The sequence below is a fragment of the Mus caroli genome, unplaced genomic scaffold (genome assembly GCF_978045245.1).
Source record: "Mus caroli unplaced genomic scaffold, Mus_caroli_1 scaffold_5, whole genome shotgun sequence".
NCBI lineage: Eukaryota > Metazoa > Chordata > Mammalia > Rodentia > Muridae > Mus > Mus caroli.
The window spans coordinates 135,174,943-135,194,914 of record NW_028227260.1 but is presented as its reverse complement, the minus strand read 5'-3'; the positions used below and the strand labels follow the sequence as shown (position 1 = coordinate 135,194,914).

General features: G+C 41.8%; 1 pseudogene across 1 annotated transcript in view; it reads left to right on the top strand.

Moving 5' to 3' along the window:
* The first annotated feature begins 1,147 nt into the window (after positions 1 to 1,147).
* The window catches only part of LOC110288557 (testin pseudogene), a 33,114-nt pseudogene continuing 14,289 nt past the window's right edge, over positions 1,148 to 19,972 (top strand). Inside the window, exon 1 of the transcript XR_015047109.1 lies at positions 1,148 to 1,228. The product of XR_015047109.1 is annotated as a testin pseudogene (transcript). The remainder of the gene's footprint in view (positions 1,229 to 19,972) is intronic.

The following is a 19,972-nucleotide window of genomic DNA, read 5'->3' as shown; positions in this document are numbered from 1 at the left end:
CCATCTCAAGGGGAGGCTCCTAGACTTTACACTGTTACTGATGCCATGATGTTCTTACAGACAGGAGCCTAGCATGACTGCCCTCCTTGAGGCTGAATCAGCAGCTGACTGAGACAGATGCAGATATTTACACCCAACAAATGGACAGAGTCTGGGAAACACTTTGTTTGAATTAGGGGAAGGCTGGAAGAAGTTTTGGAGGGGGGCGACCCCAAAGGATGTCTAGCAGTCTCAAGTAAACCAGATGCCCTGAGAACTCTCAAGCACTGAGCCACAAGAAGGAGGGTATGTTGTTCAAGTTGCAGAATCTGATTCCCATGTAATAAGCACCATGCCACCCAACTTTATCCCTAACCCTAATATAGTAAGAAATTTGATTAGTACCACTAAACAAAGTTCATGATTAGGCTGGGATCTTTAGTAATTCCATTATAAATTTAAACATAATTGAAGTGATAGAGGCTTCAGACAACTATAGTAACTGATTACACATATCTTTGATTTAGTTGACAAAAGAAAAAAAAATGTGATTGCACAGGCAGATACTAAATTCAGTTTTCTTTTTTAATATGCCTTATATTAGAATATTCATCAAATAGCTAATCACAAAAAGACACTATATAGATTATAGGATAGTAGACCTGATTCGGCCATTAACATAAGAAGAAGTACCTATGCAAAGTTGGTCACAGGGATTCAGTCTAAAGCAATCTTCTGCAGAGTCTGAATGTTTGAGATACACTCCTGGGCACAGAGTCAGTTCTATACCTTGTTTCATCAGAGGGGCATATATCAGACTCCTCCTACAACATAAGAAGACTAAAATAGTTTTATTCACAGACAGTCTGTTGAATCAGCCCTCCTTTGGCATACCATTATCATCATGAACTACTATGGTAAGAGAAAATATGTCTAAGGACCTCTTCAGAAGATGTTCCATCAGGTTATTAGACCCCTTGAAATCATTGGATTGTTCAGGTCTTTGGGGGGCATATCTAAGACTTGATGGAGTTATTAGGTAGAGGCAAATATTGTTCTGATTCTACAAGGATAGGTCTAAAGCCCCATTGTGACTTCAGAAATTCTATTGCATGTTAATTCTAAAAGGGTTATATTTGAGAACTTCTTGGCAGATTGAGGCAGTCTGAAGTACTTTCCTGACCAAGTAGAATATCTCGGGACCTCTTCAATCATTGAGGATGTATGTGATACCCTTGTCCTGGAAGTGGTAAGTCTGAGGTATATTTGGGCAATTAGTGAATGTTTGAGACTTCCTTGTCCTCAAAGAAATGCTGTGCTAATGCTCGCTTCAACACTAGGGTATGCCTGACACCTTTGATGTTACAGGGATACATCTGAAACGATCTTGAGTTATTGATGAAAGTTGTGAGGCATTTGGTTTTAGACAGATAAGATTAAGGCCAGCTGGGCTATTGGAGATCTGAGAATCCCTGTTTCAGAATGGACAGATTAGAAGCTCCCTTAGACCATACAGTAGTTTGGAAGATCTGTGCTTTGGAAAAGGTAGGTCTGAAACCTACTTGAGAATGACTAGAGTGCATTTGGTTTCCTGGTTTAGACAGCTTATGCCTGAGAGAGGACACCTTGATACCTTAAAAATGATTTGAGCTCCACTTCAGACATTGGGAAATGTGTGAATGTCCCTTGTTTTGAAAGAATAAATCTTTTTTGGTTGTTGTTGAGGTGACCTTGTCAGAAACACAATTTTAAGGACCATTAGACAGAATGAGAATGCTTGAGGCATCCACAAACAGGAACTATTAAGGAAACCATTCTTCAGAGAGGCAGAAGGTCTCATACTGTGTTGAAGACAGCAGGGAGTTCAGATTCTTGTGAGTAGCAGGGGAAGATCAAGGGTTAATTTGGGCAGTAGGGAAGGCCTAGAAATTTCCTTATCCATTCATCTTGGTAACCTAGAATTCCATGTCATTCATGCCAGGCAGCAGTGTAATCAGTCCAATTTCCAATATTCTAGTAGGCAGTTCCCTGCTTGGTCTCCTGATACTAACTTGCTTAATTTTGAAATAAAGGACATGGCTTCTTTGATTCTGCCGACCAAGTTTAAGGTATATATGTTGGGTTTAAGGCTTCTTTGGGTACTCTTAGGCTTTCCAACCTCAGGCACCAGGGTCCTGTTCTTTGGAGAGAGGTCAAGAGGGCAAAGGATCAGAATAAGAAACACTCAGTGTACCATAGATAAAGGGAGTTGATTTGTCACACATTAGGTAAGATGAAATAGGCCTTGTGCCATACAGTTCAGAAGAAGCACATCCTATTTTCCATGGAGAACAAATTTTATAGCATGTTCTTTTATCTAGTAAATTGTGAGCTACTAGTAAGTGGAAGGGTAATGTCTGCCATGCTTTTAGTCAGAGGACCCTATGTGCATCTGAGGCAGCTAGGGGTGAGTGGCAGTCATAGATTTGATAGATGGTTAACAAGAAGAAAAAGTTTTCAGCTCCCTTTGCACATGGTAGGAAAATGTGAAGGTGGCTTTTGGATAAATAGAACAGAAGATGCTCTGGCAAGAGAGAGTATGGACAAGTCTCCCCCTGAGATGGGCTGCTATAGATGTTCCATTTTGCAAGCTGGTCAACCCTTGCACCTTATTGGACAAGAGGGGTAATTTAGAGGCTCCTTACACCAGAACTTGAAGGTCTGACCCACTTGATTAGAGGAAAAATTTCTGGATCCTCTTTTTTCACAAGGAGCATCTCTCATTCCTAGTTTGTTTGATGGGTTATTTAATAAGCCCTCTACTTCAGCCTGAAACATTCTGAGGCTGCCTTAAGGAAGGGGAGATATTTAATTTCCCATTGGTGAGACTAGGAGAGTCTGAGGCCATAGTGGTCAGACCGAGAATGTCTGATATCTCCTTTAAGGGAGAGGATAGAAGTAAAGCTCACATTTTACCATGGGATCCTTGGATACTGCATGGGACTGAATGTCAATGTTTGTGGCTCCTATCACTAAAAGGTTACAAATGGCGGACCCATCTTCATATTTGGAGGCTGTGACTCTCTTTTGGTAAGAGAGAGACGAACTCAGGTACCCTAGTTGGGATATGGTATGTCTGTATTTTCCTTGGATATCAGGGAATGATATCACACTCCGTTTTGGAATTGGTACAGATATGAGCCCTTGCATGATAAGAAGCAAAGCCCTGGGTCCCCCTTTGGCCTTAATGGAAGGTTTCTCTTCCTCTTGGACTGAAAGTGCCTATTTTGATACCTCTTTAGTAGAAACAGGGTAGCTGACATCCTCTTGGGAAAATAATGCAGGTTATGTACTCCCATGGGGACTGACTTATTGGCAGAATGATATCAGCTGGGACAGACTCAAGTGGAGTTTTTCTGGGATAGACTCATGTTCTGACACAAGAAACATGGTAAAGCTAGACCCATGAAGGACACATGAAAAATTAAAGTTTCAGGTGTTGCCCAATGTGGCTTAGGCATAATGGGCAACTCTGTTTCTATTATAGAGAAAATAGAATACGAGGGATTAGCAATATTCTTAAGCTGTGTGGTATCTTGCCTTGGTACCAGAGTTTGTTTGTTTGTTTGTTTGTTTTGGTTTTTCTTCATAGTTTTCATGTATATTGTTTTGGAAAACTTTAATGGGAATCCTGACAATTCTGTTCTGTTAGAGAAGATTGCAGAATTGGCTATGCTTTTAAGAGAGTTTTCAGACAGAGGTAGTAGTGCCTGGAAAACAAAAAGTGCCAGCAGGAGGAGAAAAAAAAATCAGGATTAGTGAATGAGACTGAGAATATACCACATGATGAAAGTGGAAAGCAGACTAGGCAGGAAGGTAAACTACTACCCTGATCTGCATTAAGAGACTCAAAGAGCAGAAATGGCACAGGTACAACAGATTCATGTGCAGCCAAATGCACCACCAGAGAATTTGCTTGTACAAGCACAGGTGCCTTCAGCCTTCCCAATCTTGCAACATATACCTGCTAACAATGGTGGAGAGGCTTGTAATAAATTGACCTGGTGACTGATAAAATGTTATATCTAAAGTATTTTTAAAAGACTATTGTATCTTACAATTTATATTCTTCTTTTGTTAAAAAATGCTAAATAACTGGGTTACTCAGCATAGGCTGATCCCACAAGATTGTGGATCAGTTCTTCTAGAAGCTGATCAACAATTACAATGGGCATTCTGGTGGAGGTAAGAAATCAACGTAATTTAGCACAACTAGCACAACATAGTTTAGCAAGAAGAATCAGAGCCACAGCCTAGAAATTCTAATAGTGTTAGATTTTGCCACTGATGTTGCTATCCTGACACTGACTGAAATGGATTGCTAGTATATCAATGAAGAGTTTGAAAGTGAATCAGGCTGCTGTTGCTGGCCTGTGAACTGAACTACTGAATTCCTGACAAGCAGATGGGAATTATTTGGATGCTCCAAATAATCATTTCTAAATAAGTTCACTTCCTCTGTATTCATTCTTTTCCACTACCTCTGATGGGTGGTAGGCTAGAAGGGAGGTTAAAGCTTTTAAGAATCATCATGAACAACAGGGGTCAGCTGCTTCTGTACATTGGTTGGGTGCAAATAACTCTATCTGACTCTTTCAGCTGCTTGTTGTGTCTTCTGGAATGCAGTCATGATAGTTTCCTTTTTGTGAGTGCTCCAGAGCCTCAGTAATAGTGTCAGACCTTGGGAACTCCCCTTGAGCTGGATCCCACTTGGGCCTGTCACTGGACCTTCTCTTCCTCAGGCTCCTCTCCGTTTCCATCCCTGCAGTTCTCTCAGACATAAACAATTATGGGTCAGAGGTGCAAGTGTGGGATGGTAACCCCATCCCTCACCCGAAGTCCTGGCTTCCTGCTGGAGGTGGGCTCTACAGGTTACCTCTCCCTACTCTCTGTCATTTCATCAAAGGTCCCTTCCTATGAGTCCTGGGAGTCTCTCATCTCCCAGGTCTCTAGTGCATTCGTGGGGGGGGGGGCTGTCCCCAACCTCCTATTTCCTGAGGTTGCCTGTTTACATTCTTTCTGCTGGCCCTCAGGGCTTCAGTCCTTTTCCCTTACCCAATACCAGGTCAGGTTCTCCTCTACCCCTCCATTACCCCCCTGCCCCCTGTCCACACCTCTTTTGAATTAGGAAAGGCTGAAAGAAGCTTAGGAGAATGGTGATTCTGTAGAAGGACCAGCAATCTTAATTAATCTAGAACCCTGAGATCTTTCAAACACTGGACCACCAGACAGCATACACCAGCTGATATGAGGCCCCTAACACACATACCGTGGATGACCTCCAGGTCTGTGTTCATTCAGAGATTAAGCAGCTAACCCTCAAGAGACTGGAGGCTCCAGGAAGTCTATAGGCCAGGTGGAATGGGGGATGGGGGCATCCACATGAAGATGGGGTGGGGTGGGGGAGGAGGTGTGGGGTGTGGAGCAGAAGGTGGATGGGGAGGGGCAGGGAATGGAATATGAAGTGTAAAAATGAATGACAAATAAAATAAAATTTTAAAAAAGCAAACAACAAAAAAGCCAGGCAGTGGTGGTACACACTTTAATCCCAGAACTTGGGAGGCAGAGGCAGGTGAATTTCTGAGTTCAAGGCCAGCCTGGTCTACAGAGTGAGTTCCAGGGCAGCCATGATTACACAGAGAAACCCTGTCTCAAAAAACCAAAAAGGAAAAAGAATCATCATTAACAGTAGAGTTCAAAAATAATGAAGGTACACAGGTGAGCATGAAGAAGTTTACAGAGCCCCCTGAGCTGTTGGCAGGGCTATGTTCTAAAATTATTTTTGTACTTCCTCTAGCTCCTCCATTGGGGGCCCTGTGATCCATCCAATAGCTGACTGTGAGCATCCACTTCTGTGTTTGCTAGAGAAAGTACCCAAGGAGCTAAAGGGGTCTGCAACCCTATAGGTGGAACAACAATATGAACTAACCAGTACCCCCCAGAGCTCGTGTCTCTAGCTGCATATGTATCAGAAGATGGCCTAGTTGGCCATCAGTGGAAAGAGAGGCCCATTGGTCTTGCAAACTTTATAGGCCTAAGTACAGGGGAACGCCAGGGCCAAGAAGTGGGAGAGGGTTGGTAGGGGAGTGTTGGGGGGGTATGGGGGATTTTTGGGATAGCATTGGAAATGTAAATGAAGAAAATACCTAATTAAAATAACAAAAAATATAATTATTTGTGTTACTGAGGAAAGTTTCATATCTCCTGGGAGGTGGGGTAAATGTTTCAAGTACTTTAGTGAAGGCAGAAAAGCTCCCTCAACCTCATGAACAGATGACAAAAGTCCTACTGTTTCTTGGGCAAATGGAAAACAACACAGAATTCCTGGGGAAGAAGAAAAACCTACCAAAGAACTTTGGGCAGTTGGTGAAGTTATCAAGATACCCTTACTTATATGTTGATGATACCTGGGATCTTAGGAGAGATGGTAAATTTTGTCCAGCAAGAAGAATGGAGGCAGAAGTATGATTTGGTGCTTTGGAAGACATGGATGTTGTCAGACCCTCTTGAGCTAATGGCAGAAGTCTAGAGATTTTTTCTTGAAGGTGTGAAACTTTCCTCAGACCCTTGGGCAGATAGCAAAGGTTTTATAGTACTTAAGTTTATTGGAAAAAGAAATATCACTCTTCACAGGGAGAAAATATTCTGGAACTGTTGAGAGGGTCTGTAAAAAGACTTGAAGCCCTAGGGCAGATGTTGAACATACTAGAGCCTTTGGAGTAGACAGAGAGGTCTCTGAGATTCTTGGGATGATGTGCATTGATTAGAATGCCCTTCGGGAAATTGTTCCATAGTCCTTTGGTCAGATGTAGAACATTTTGAGGCCTTTGGACAGATATAAAAGTTGTGGTAGTCACCTGAGGAGAAATTGTAGTTGTTGATGTTTCTTTGGCAGCAATCGATTATGCACATCTCCTTCTTGAAGAAGGGGGGAGGCTGAAATTATCTTCCTCAGTTGCAAAAGTTTTCAAGTATACTTTGTGAGAAGGATCACCTCTTTTTTTTTTTTTTTTTTTTAAGAAACTGGATGACAGAGGTTCACTTGGGTTGAGGGTGATGGAGACAATTGTGAAGCACCCTTTTCAGATATGATAGATACTAGGGCCTTTTGCTGAGATGGGGAAAGTTTTAATATGACTTGTGTACATGAAGAAGTCTCGACTAAGGCTTCAGAAGGAGAGGGTACTTGAGCTCCTTGTGTAGATGTAGCTTCTCCTAGAGCATCATGGACTAATGTGGGAGGACTTAAATACTCATGGGCATATAGGGATGCTGCCAGATCTATGTGTGTACTGTGGAAGTTCCAAGAAAACTTTCTTCACCTGGAGAAAGGGAAACAACTTTTTCATGGGGATGTCTGTTTTCATAGCCAACTGGATGTTCAAAACAGGTTCTAAGGACCATTGAGAAGACAAGGTAGAACACAGAACCTTTTGGGTATTTGGAGGATGTTCTGAAGACACTTTTGGGTGGGCAGAAGGACTAATAGCCCTTTATGTAGATGGGGAAGAGTTGATAGCATATTGTGTGATTTTGGCAATTTGCTGATACTCTTGAGGAGATCCTATATCCTGTGAAATTTAGGAAGATCCTATGGATTTATGTGTGCAGATGAAATCAAGGAATCCCCTTCTTTAGATGGGGAGGATGCTACAGACTCTTGTGTATGCATGTCACACCACATAGCCCCTTGTTCATATACAGTTGGTTCCAGAACTCTGTGTGCAGATGGAATATATCCTAGAACATCTTTGTAAATGTGGCACCTCCAAGAGCCATTAATTTAATGGGAACTTCACTATAACATAAAGGTCCACAGTTCCTTTATGAGATAGGGTAGTAGTCAGAGAGTCCTGGACAGGTTCAAGGGTAGAATACCCTAGAGACTCCTGAGCAGTTAGGGATGGCTTTACTACTTCAGCACACTGGACAAATGTGGAGTTCATATGGCTCATTTGGAGTGTCTTGGCATAATAGCTTTTTTGTGCCTGGTGGCAACTCAGGTGGTGGCAACCTTTTGTCTGGTATGGAATGTATGGAGTCCTCTTGGCCTGATGGGGAAATTGTGAAGTCCCTTTGTTCATAAGGTGCATCTCTCAGTCTCCTTCTGTTACAATGGGGGTGTTCTGGGTCCCTTTTCATACTAGAGAATATTTAAATCTCCTAAGTGAGAATACATTTTAAAATATGTCTTTGACCTTCTTCTGTATATGTGGACAATCCTAGTGCCCTCTGACAGATTGAAAAGGTCTTAGAACTCCTGAAAAAGATGGCGACGTTGCTAGCTTATTTTTTGTATGTAGAGAAGGCACAAGAGTTCCTTGGATGAAATAAGGAGATTGTACTTCTTGGATATGTATGGAACTCTGAAGAATTCCTTTGAAAATGGAAAAGGTCCTTGAGCCCCTGCTGTAGATGTGGAAAGTTTTGTTTTCTCTTGGGCAGGTGTGAGCAGTGTGAGGCTAATTTTTGTAATCATGATTGAGTTTAGGCCCCTTTGGGCTATAATGGATGATCTGAGCCCATGTTTGAATGATCAAGGACTCTCAAATCCATCCAGATTTATTGTGGGAAGTTCTAAAATCACCTTGATCAGCAGGGTCAAGACTTAAACTTTATGAGAAATGGCATGCAAGGACCCCTTTGAGGGAGAGGAAGAACATCTTTGGCTGTCTGCCTGAGAGGCAGTAGTGCTCCAGCCCAATTTGGCAGCTGTCAAAGTTGTTAAAGTACTGGAGAGAGGTGGTAGGACTTAATCCATTTTCGGGAAATGAAAAACCACTGTGTCCCCCTTTTAAAATAAAAGGTTTGGAGGCCTCTTTGTCTGATGGGATCTGTTGTTAGTCCCATTAACCAGAGGTGTCATGTCCAATTCTCTTATTAGGAGAATTGGAAAGATTAGAGACACCATGTGTAGAGGATGAACTTTTGAACCTCCTTCTGGATGAGGAGACATGTATGATTTTCTTTCAGCAGGAGTGAGAGTTCCTTGGGATCCCTTAGCAAATGTGGAATGTTCCATAGACCTTTGAAAACATTTGGTTAATCCCATAATCTCTTGGGTGGATAGGGGCAGTTCCTGAGTGTTTTGGGAAGAAGTGTAAGGTTTCAGACCTCTTTGGCTAGACAGGGAAATCAGTAAGAAACCTTAAATATATGGGGAAATTACCTGTCCATGTTGGTCAGTGGGTCAGAGTCATCAGAAGATGGCCCAGGCACAGTGTGATCTTCTTTGAGCTTTTCACTGGCATCTCCAGGACTGTGTTTTGAAGATATTGAAATTGCTCTGTAACACAAATGGTTAAAATCTGTAGGTTCTTCAAACTGAGTAGACTTAAGCTGGCTTCTTTTCACCTTCCCAGGTATGGGCACAAAAGATGAGGCCACACTTTTTTCTGGTGACAGGGTTTAAATCACATGGTCTGGTTTCTCTGGTCAATGGGTTACTTATGAACTCATAAACTTCAGAGGAAATGGACTGTCCATTCCTTGTTCTATGTCAGTTCCCTCACAAGGTTTATTGTTCCTTATTGGCTGAAGCCTTTATAAGAGTTTTGAGTTTCTTCAGATTATCTGAAATATGAGCATTATGGTTTTTGAAGCTTCTGGTCTTCTGGTGGACTTTGGGCACCTAAACTTATGCCATGTTAGTCAAAGGAGCCCCAGAGGTACAAGGTCCCTCAGGTCTTTGCTGGTCAAGTGCTTCCTCCATGGGGGTAAGGTGTCATAATCTGGTTGGGGGAAATTGAAGGGGTTCCAGGACATGGAGGCTGTGAACCCTGCAAGTGCTTTCTCCATTGTAGCAGGGTGACATAATTTGGCAGGGGGGATACTTAATGGAGTGCCAGGCTGTGGAGGTTAGGAAACCTGTGGTCAAATACCAGAGGGTAAAGTCCAGTCTGATGCTCATTGGCCTCTTTCCATTATCGGGCCACTTAGTCAATAAAGTATATATGACAGTGTTTTAGTCAGCTGAAGCAATAGCTTAAATCATGGCATTTGGAGGAAAATGAATGGAAGTAGAGATTATTATATTAGACAAAGTAACACAGATTTGGAAGAGGAAATTAACATAAGTTTTCTCTCAAATGTGGATTTGTGTGCCAGGGCACTCCGGTGGAGTTAGCTTGTGAGGCAGAAATGCCAAAAAGCTGCTCATGAGAAATGAATTTCTAGGACTCTCCTCCTGGAAGTCTGACAAAAGTCAGCTCTCCAGTTTGGGTCAGTTTGACAGGCAAAAAGCCTGAAAACTGTTCACGATGATAAGAGTTCCATGGAAATTTCCCTCCCAGAGTTTTGGTGGTTTCCCCTAACCCATAATAATCAAATTTCCACCGCGTTAGTCTAATGTATAGATTCACGTGCACTCTATTAAGCATTACCTCATAGTAAATGCCTTTTAAGATTGTATTCTAACATAGCTAAAGCCTTTTCCCAGGTTCTTAGATTACAGATAGCAGCAAGGAGTTTAGCCTATTCAGTAACTAATTTAGCTCTACCATAAAACAATTAAGCACTAGCCATAAATTCAGTTGTCTGCAGAAAGAGTCTGGAATTCTCACTGAGATAGAAATTCTTATTACAGACTACATTCCATGCCAAGAGCAAATTAATATACTATACTGATAAATGGGAATTCTCCAGACATAGATAAGAATTAACAAGGCCTAAGAATTCCAAGGTTCATGACACTACTTTATTCCTGAAGCCAGGCAAGAGTTTATACCCCCCAGCCCAATTAACGCTAAGGTGTGAAACTCTTCATCTGAAGCAGGTGCTAATCTCTAATGTAAACATAGTCCTTTTGAAGTCACTCCTCTTGCATCTGGAGGGATACTAATCCCTAGCATAAACATTTATCTGGTTCCTGCAAATTCTTTTTGTAGTCACTCCTCTTGCACCTGGAAAACTTCAATGTACAGTATCTGTTAGGTTTTACAATTTATGATATTCGCTGTAATATAATTAGTCTAAGCTCGACCAGAAAATTACATTCAGATTCTGCACAACCTCTCCTGTGTGTGTCTGTCTGTCATTCCATCTGACTCTTGGCCCATCTGCTCTAGAGAATCTGTTAAACACAGACAAAGAAACCAAGAAGGTCTGCGACATTTGAGATTTATTTTTTTTATATATTTGCATCCCTAATGTGATACTACCTTTAGGAAAGCCATACTTCCTAAGACTCCTCCAAACAGTCACCAACTGGGGACCAAGTATTCAAATGCCTGAGAACAGGGGAGACTTCTCATTCAAACCACCACTGGATAACTACTGAAAGAAGAAAGGAACTAGTAGGTGGAAATCATGAGATCTGGAATGTTAATACAGGGGATGAACAATATAGACAAGAAGAAGCTGGAGAGATGTTTTAGCAGTTAAAGGAACTGGCTGCTCTTCTAGAGGACCTGTGTTCAATTTCCAGACCCACATGCTAGCTAAAAACTATGTGTAACTCTAGTCACAGTGGGATCTGACACCCTCTTCTGAATTTTACAGGCACCAGCCATGTATGTGGTGCACAGACATATATGAAGACCAAATAACTGTAGGCATATAAATACATAAATAACTAAGAAAAGGGGGTGAATGAAAATGGCATGATGAATCTCTCTTTGTATGCTTACTTTTAAGCCTAGTGAAATAAGTGTATTGGTCAGCATCTGCATATTTGTATAGATTCACTGCATTTCCCAGTATTGATTTCTGTTTTAGTTCTAGTATATTTTAGAAAATAGACTATATTTATGGTTGTGCATCTTTTAACACTTAATTTGCAAAATAAAATGTCATATATTTTAGAGGGGATTAAATGAGTTACCAAGAAGAATATGTATGCCATATCTACTAATAAAATATTCTGTAGGGGTCTCTTAAGTCAATTCTATATATGCTCTAGTATTGCTCTGATGTTTCTTTGTTAGTTTTAATTTGGATAATGTGGTATTTTATTTGGATTATCAAAAGGACCTATAATCATGAAGAAAAGGAGCCTGTGGACATGCCTTTGAGGGATTATCTAGATTAGGGTAGCCTCTGGGTGTGTCTGTCAGAGATTGCTTCCTTCCTTCCTTTCTTTCTTTCTTTCTTTCTTTCTTTCTTTCTTTCTTTCTTTCTTTCTTTCTTTCTTTCTTTCTTTCTTTCTTTCTTTCTCTCTCTCTCTCTCTCTCTCTCTCTCTCTCTCTCTCTCTCTCTCTCTCTCTCTCTCTCTCCCTTCCTTCCTTCCTTCCTCTCTCTCTCTCTCTCTCTCTCTCTTTCTTTCTTTTATTGGCTTAACTGAAGTAGGCAAACTTACACTAAATGGGGAAGGCACATTTTATGGCCCAGGTTCCTGGACTGAATTAAAAATGGAAAGAGGCCCTGAATAGCACCATTGATCTCCCTCTGCTTTCTGATTGAAAATACAGAGTTAATAGTTGCCTAAAGATTCTGCTGTCATGACTCTCTGATGTGGACTGTGCTCTGGAATGGTGAGTCATTTTTAACGTTGCTTTTGCTAAGCTACTTTAGTAGAAAAATCAGAATAGCAAACAACACAGCTAATGATGATAAACTATTATTGCTAGTATTGAAATAGTTATTGAAATTACTGATTATTATTATACTAGGACCTATGACTTTTTCTATTAGTGTTAATTATATGAATTTGGAAGTCTAAAGATTTGGTAGCTTTATGTCTGTAATAGCTATATGTTCTCCAGCCAGGCAGTGGTGGTACACGCCTTTAATCCCAGCACTTGGGAGGCAGAGGCAGGCGGATTTCTGATTTTGAGGTCAACCTGGTCTACAAAGTGAGTTCCAGGACAGCCAGGGTTACACAGAGAAACCCTGTCTCCAAATAAAAAATAGTTATATGTTCTCAATAGATTAATAAAAATTTCTTTTACTAAAATTTAGCTATTATCTTTACCTCTTCTCACTAATTTTTATATGAAGTCTATGTTACCACATATCACAATAGTTATATTGTCTTATTTTCCACATATACTCACTTGTTAGATTGTCTTCCATGCTTTTCCTTTTTGAAAAAAAGTGGTTGTTCCTGTCAGTCATGTTTCTTTCAGACATGAGGAGAGTTTTTCCTATTTTCAGCCCTATGAGCTAGTCTTCATTTCTTTATTTGTGTGTAAAAGTCATTTATCTTTAATCATTAGTAAATGTTTGAAAGTTCTTGTGATTTTGTTGATTCTTTTTTAGTTTTTTTTTTTTTTTTTTAGATTATTGTTTGGTGTTTATTTTCTTTTACTGGTATTGTAGGCAGTTTTACTGTGTTGTACTTGATCGATTTCTTCTTGGTTCTCTGTTCACATAATCCTCCAATAAAACTTATTCTTCTTGTGCTTTCATGATTAAAACTGTCATCCTTTAGGTGTTTGTCTTGAAATGTCCCTATTACTTGATAAATTAAAAAAGTTATCTCTGCTGTATATGGTAATAATGGCTGATAATACATTCACTCTTAAAACATTAAAAATGGCATTCTGCGGTAGTACTATGTCCAATTTTCTGAGGAACTGCCAGACTGATTTCCAGAGTGGCTGTACAAGCTTGCAATTCCACCAACAATGGAGGAATGTTCCTCTTTCTCCACATCCTCGCCAGCATGTGCTGTTACCTGAATTTTTTATCTTAGCCATTCTGACTGGTGTGAGGTGGAATCTCAGGGTTGTTTTGATTTGCATTTCCCTGATGATTAAGGATGTTGAAAGGATGGACCATCTAGAGACTGCCATATCTGGGGATCCATCCCATAATCAGCTTCTAAACACTGACACCATTGCATACACTAGCAAGATTTTGCTGAAAGGACCCAGATATATCTGTCTCTTGTGAGACTATGCTGGGGCCTAGCAAACACAGCAGTTGATGATCACAGTCAGCTATTGGATGGATCACAGGGCCCCAATAGAGGAGCTAGAGAAAGTACCCAAGGAGCTGGGGGGACCTGCAACCCTATAGGTGGAACAACAATATGAACTAACCAGTACCCCCTGGAGCTCATGTCTCTAGCTGCATATGTATCAGAAGATGGCCTAGTTGGCCATCAGTGGAAAGAGAGGCCTGTTGGTCATGCAAACTTAATATGCCTCAGCACAGGGGAGCGTCAGGGCCAAGAAGTCGGAGTGGGTGGGTGGGGGAGTGGGTGGGGGAGCGTATGGGGGACTTTTGGGATATCATTGGAAATGTAAATGAAATAAATACCCAATAAAAAAGAACATAAAAAAGAAATAAATATCTAATTTTTTAAAAATGGCATTCTGTGCTTTTCTAACATGGTAGAATGCTGCAAGGTGTTCCAAAGTGTGATTTGGTGTTACTGTGATGTTTCTGCATTTGCATGTCAATATTTTGCCTTGTTGCACTAAGTCAATAAATATTCTTTTCTTGATTGTATTTTTGAAATCTTGAGTATGCTATGCAATGGAAAGTTTCTTCTCTTGTCATATATATATGAATTTATAAATGTCTCTTCACAGTTGTATCAAGTTGTCTGGGCCTGGGCAAGAATCATAGAACCTTTCCAAAACTGATGAGTTGACTGGATTTGGCTACAGGTTTTGCTTGTAAATATTTGTTTTAGTGACCCCCCCTATTATATTGTACCAATGTATACCTTGTTCACATGCATATCTAATATGATCCTTATTTGGAAAAAGGAGTCAAGTGTTTTGTCCTCTTTGAAAGAAGAGCTAGGTTTAAGGCCACATTCCTCAGAGAAATAAGAGATCAGGATGGTTAGGGACAAATAACCAACTAGGAAACAATAAAGACCATATGATAACCTGTACAGAGGGGAAATACATGGGAAGCACCACATTTGGACTCAACTCTTCAGCCCAGTCTAGAATAATCATTCCTCCCATGGTTCTGATTGACATCAGTCTGATCATTCTCCCTAACAGGTTAGATGGTGGTCCCTAGTCCTTTGACCTCCTCAAACTTAAGATCAGCTACACAAGTGTAGGCACAGGGAAAAGGACATTTCCTTTTCTTCATGGCCACCTTGAAGTCTGTGGTGAAGTATTTGGGCTCATAGTTTTTTATTTTTTGTTTTTTGTTTTTTTTTTTTTATTTTTACTTTTCTGCCAGAAAACCCTAATCATAGTACTCTATATTCTCTTAGGTTGCAAAAGTATATACCTGATTTCCTGGCTAAGGTTGTACTCTTGGACTTCGAGAACTCTATCCAGATTGGACACCCTTGATGAAATGGAAATCTTCCAAGGGCACATTCATCCACAGTGACTGTCTGAGTTCTTCCACTTGGGTTATAGGAGATAGAACTGAAGCCCTTTTAAGCAGAAGTGGAAAGTCTCTTGTGCCAGCACCACAGGGGTAGTGTCAGACAAAGAGGAAACAGAAACCAGCAAACCCTCTTGAAAAAATATAAATTTTGCTACATATGAAGCAAGAGACACGAGCTCAGGGGGTACTGGTTAGTTCATAATTCTGTTCCTCCTTTAGGATTACAGAACCCTTCAGCACCTTGGGTACTTTCTCTAGTTCCTCCATTGGGGACCCAGTGTTCCATCCAATAGATGACTGTAAGCATCCACTTCTGTATTTGCCAGGCACTAGCATAGCCTCACAAGAGACAACTATATCAGGGTCATGTCAGTAATATCTTGCTGGCATATGCAATACTGTCTGTGTTTGGCGGTTGATTATGGTATGGATCCCTGGATAGGGCAGTCTCTGCATGGTCCTTCCTTCCATCTCAGCTCCAAACATTGTCTCTGTAACTCCTTCCATGGGTGTTTTGTTCCCCATTCTAAGGAGGAACAGACTATCAACACTTTGGTCTTACTTCTTCATGAGTTTCATGTATTTCACAAATAGTATCTTGGGTATTTGAAGTTATTGGGCTAATATCCACTTGTCAGTGAGTGCATATCTTGTGAATTCTTTTGTGATTGGGTTACCTCACTCAGGTTGCTACCATCCAGATCCATACATTTGCCTAAGAATTTCATAAATTCATTGTTTTTAATAGCTGTGTAGTACTCCATTGTGTAAATGTAACACATTTTCTGTATCCATTCATCTGTTGAGGGGCATCTGGGTTCTTTCCAGCTTCTGGCTATTATAAATAAGGCTGCTATGAACATAGTGGAGCATGTGTCCTTCTTACCGGTTGGAACATCTTCTGGGTGTATGCCCAGGAGAGGTATTGCTGGATCCTCTGGTAGTATTATGTCCAATTTTCTGAGGAACCTCCAGGAAGTAGGCAAAAATCACTATTTGCAGATGATATGATAGTATACTTAAGTGACACCAGAAAAATTCCATCAGAGAACTCCTAAACCTGAGAAAAACTCTAGCAAAGTGGCTGGACATAAAATTAACGCAAACAGTTAGGGAAGCAGAAACCGGCCTGAGTAGGGCCACAGGCCTCATCCAGCCGGATCAGTGCCGGGGTAGCAGGAGCGCGCAGGGTTGCCTGACACCCGCCAGCTACCCACGACCCCCGCCGCAGGATTTTGGGACTGCTGGTGAGTGGAACACAGCTTCTGCTCCAATCCAATTGCGCGGGACCTGAGACTGCATTAGTTAGGGAAGCAGAAACCGGCCTGAGTAGGGCCACAGGCCTCATCCGGCCGGATCAGTGCCGGGGTAGCGGGAGCGCAGGGTTGCCTGACACCCACCAGCTACCCACGACCCCCGCCACAGGATTTTGGGACTGCTGGTGAGTGGAACACAGCTTCTGCTCCAATCCAATTGCGCGGGACCTGAGACTGCATTAGTTAGGGAAGCAGAAACCGGCCTGAGTAGGGCCACAGGCCTCATCCAGCCGGATTAGTGCCGGGTAGCAGGAGCGCAGGGTTGCCTGACACCCGCCAGCTACCCACGACCCCCGCCGCAGGATTTTGGGTCTGCTGGTGAGTGGAACACAGCTTCTGCTCCAATCCAATTGCGCGGGACCTGAGACTGCATTAGTTAGGGAAGCAGAAACCGGCCTGAGTAGGGCCACAGGCCTCATCCAGCCGGATCAGTGCCGGGGTAGCAGGAGCGCGCAGGGTTGCCTGACACCCGCCAGCTACCCACGACCCCCGCCGCAGGATTTTGGGACTGCTGGTGAGTGGAACACAGCTTCTGCTCCAATCCAATTGCGCGGGACCTGAGACTGCATTAGTTAGGGAAGCAGAAACCGGCCTGAGTAGGGCCACAGGCCTCATCCGGCCGGATCAGTGCCGGGGTAGCGGGAGCGCAGGGTTGCCTGACACCCGCCAGCTACCCACGACCCCCGCCGCAGGATTTTGGGATTGCTGGTGAGTGGAACACAGCTTCTGCTCCAGTCCAATCACGCGGGACCTGAGACTGCGCTGGTTGGGGAAAGAGAAATCCAGCCTACATAGGGCCACAACCCTCTTCCGGTCAGAAAAGCACCTGGGCAGCTGGGGTGCAGGGTCAGCTGACACTCACCAGCTACCCACAACACCCACCACAGGATCTTAAGACTTCTGGAGAGTGGAACACAGCTTCTGCTCCAATCCAATTGCACGCGGGACCAGAGACTGCATTAGTTAGGGAAGCAGAAAAACGGCCTGAGTAGGACCACAGGCCTCTTCCGGCTGGACCAGCACCGGGGTACCATCAGCTACCCACGACCCCCGCCGCAGGATTTAGAGACTGCTGGTGAGTGGAACACAGCTTCTGCTCCAATCTTTAAACAGTGACTACAATAACAACTAACCCCAGAGATTACCAGATGGCGAAAGGTAAACGTAATAATCTTACTAACAGAAACCAAGACCACCCACCATCATCAGAACCCAGCACCCCCACTTCGCCCAGTCCAGGGCAACCCAACACACCGGAAAAGTTAGACACGGATTTAAAAGCATATCTCCTGATGATGATAGAGGACTTCAAGAAGGACGTTAATAAAACACTTAAAGAAATGCAGGAGAACACTGCTAAACAGGCAGAAGACAATAAAGAGGAAGCACAAAAATCCCTTAAAGAATTTCAGGAGAACACTGCTAAAGAGTTACAAATCCTTAAAGAAAAACACGATAACATAATCAAACAGGTAGAAGTCCTTACAGAAAAACAGGAAAACACATCCAAACAGATGATGGAAATGAACAAAACCTTACTAGACCTAAAAAGGGAAGTAGACACAATAAAGAAAACCCAAAATGAGGCAACACTGGAGATAGAAACCCTAGGAAAGAAATCTGGAACCATAGATACGAGCATCAGCAACAGAATACAAGAGATGGAAGAGAGAATCTCAGGTGCAGAAGATTCCATAGAGAACATCGGCACAACAATCAAGGAAAATGTAAAATGCAAAAAGATCCTAACTCAAAACATCCAAGAAATACAGGACGCAATGAGAAGACCAAACCTACGGATAATAGGAGTGGATGAGAATGAAGATTTTCAACTCAAAGGACCAGCAAACATCTTCAACAAAATTATAGAAGAAAACTTCCCAAATCTAAAGAAAGAGATGCCCATGAACATACAAGAAGCCTACAGAACTCCAAATAGACTGGACCAGAATAGAAATACCTCCCGACACATTATAATCAGAGCAACAAATGCTCTAAATAAAGACAGAATACTAAAAGCAGTAAGAGAAAAAGGCCAAGTAACATATAAAGGCAAGCCTATCAGAATTACACCAGATTTTTCACCAGAGACTATGAAAGCCAGAAGATCCTGGACGGATGTTATACAGACACTAAAAGAACACAAATTCCAGCCCAGGCTACTATACCCAGCCAAACTCTCAATTAACATAGATGGAGAAACCAAAGTATTCCACGACAAAACCAAATTCACACATTATCTCTCCACGAATCCAGCCCTTCAAAGGATAATAACAGAAAAAAACCAATACAAGGACAGGAACCACACCCTAGAAACAACAAGAAGGTAATCCCTCAACAAACCTAAAAGAAGACAGCCACAAGAACAAAATGCCAACTTTAACAACAAAAATAACAGGAAACAACAATTACTTTTCCTTAATATCTCTTAATATCAATGGACTCAACTCCCCGATAAAAAGACATAGACTAACAAACTGGCTACACAAACAAGACCCAACATTTTGCTGCTTACAGGAAACTCATCTCAGAGAAAAGGATAGACACTACCTCAGAATGAAAGGCTGGAAAACAATTTTCCAAGCAAATGGCATGAAGAAACAAGCTGGAGTAGCCATTCTAATATCTGATAAGATTGACTTCCAACCCAAAGTCATCAAAAAAGACAGGGAGGGACACTTCATACTCATCAAAGGTAAAATCCTCCAAGAGGAACTATCAATCCTGAATATCTATGCTCCAAATACAAAGGCAGCCACATTCATTAAAGAAACTTTAGTAAAGCTCAAAGCACACATTGCACCTCATACAATAATAGTGGGAGACTTCAACACACCACTTTCACCAATGGACAGATCATGGAAACAGAAACTAAACAGGGACACAGTGAAACTAAGAGAAATTATGAATCAAATGGATCTGGCAGATATCTACAGAACATTCTATCCTAAAACAAAAGGATATACCTTCTTTTCAGCACCTCATGGTACCTTCTCCAAAATTGACCACATAATTGGTCACAAAGCAGGCCTCAACAGATATAAAAATATTGAAATTGTCCCATGCATCCTATCAGATCACGATGGACTAAGGCTGATCTTCAATAGCAGAATAAATAATAGAAAGCCAACCTTCACGTGGAAACTGAACAACACCCTTCTCAATGATACCTTGGTCAAGGAAGGAATAAAGAAAGAAATTAAGGACTTTTTAGAGTTCAATGAAAATGAAGCCACAACATACCCAAACTTATGGGACGCAATGAAAGCATTTCTAAGAGGAAAACTCATAGCTCTGAGTGCCTCCAAAAGGAAACTAGAGAGAGCACACATTAGCAGCTTGACAACACACCTAAAAGCACTAGAACAAAAGGAAGCAAATTCACCCAAGAG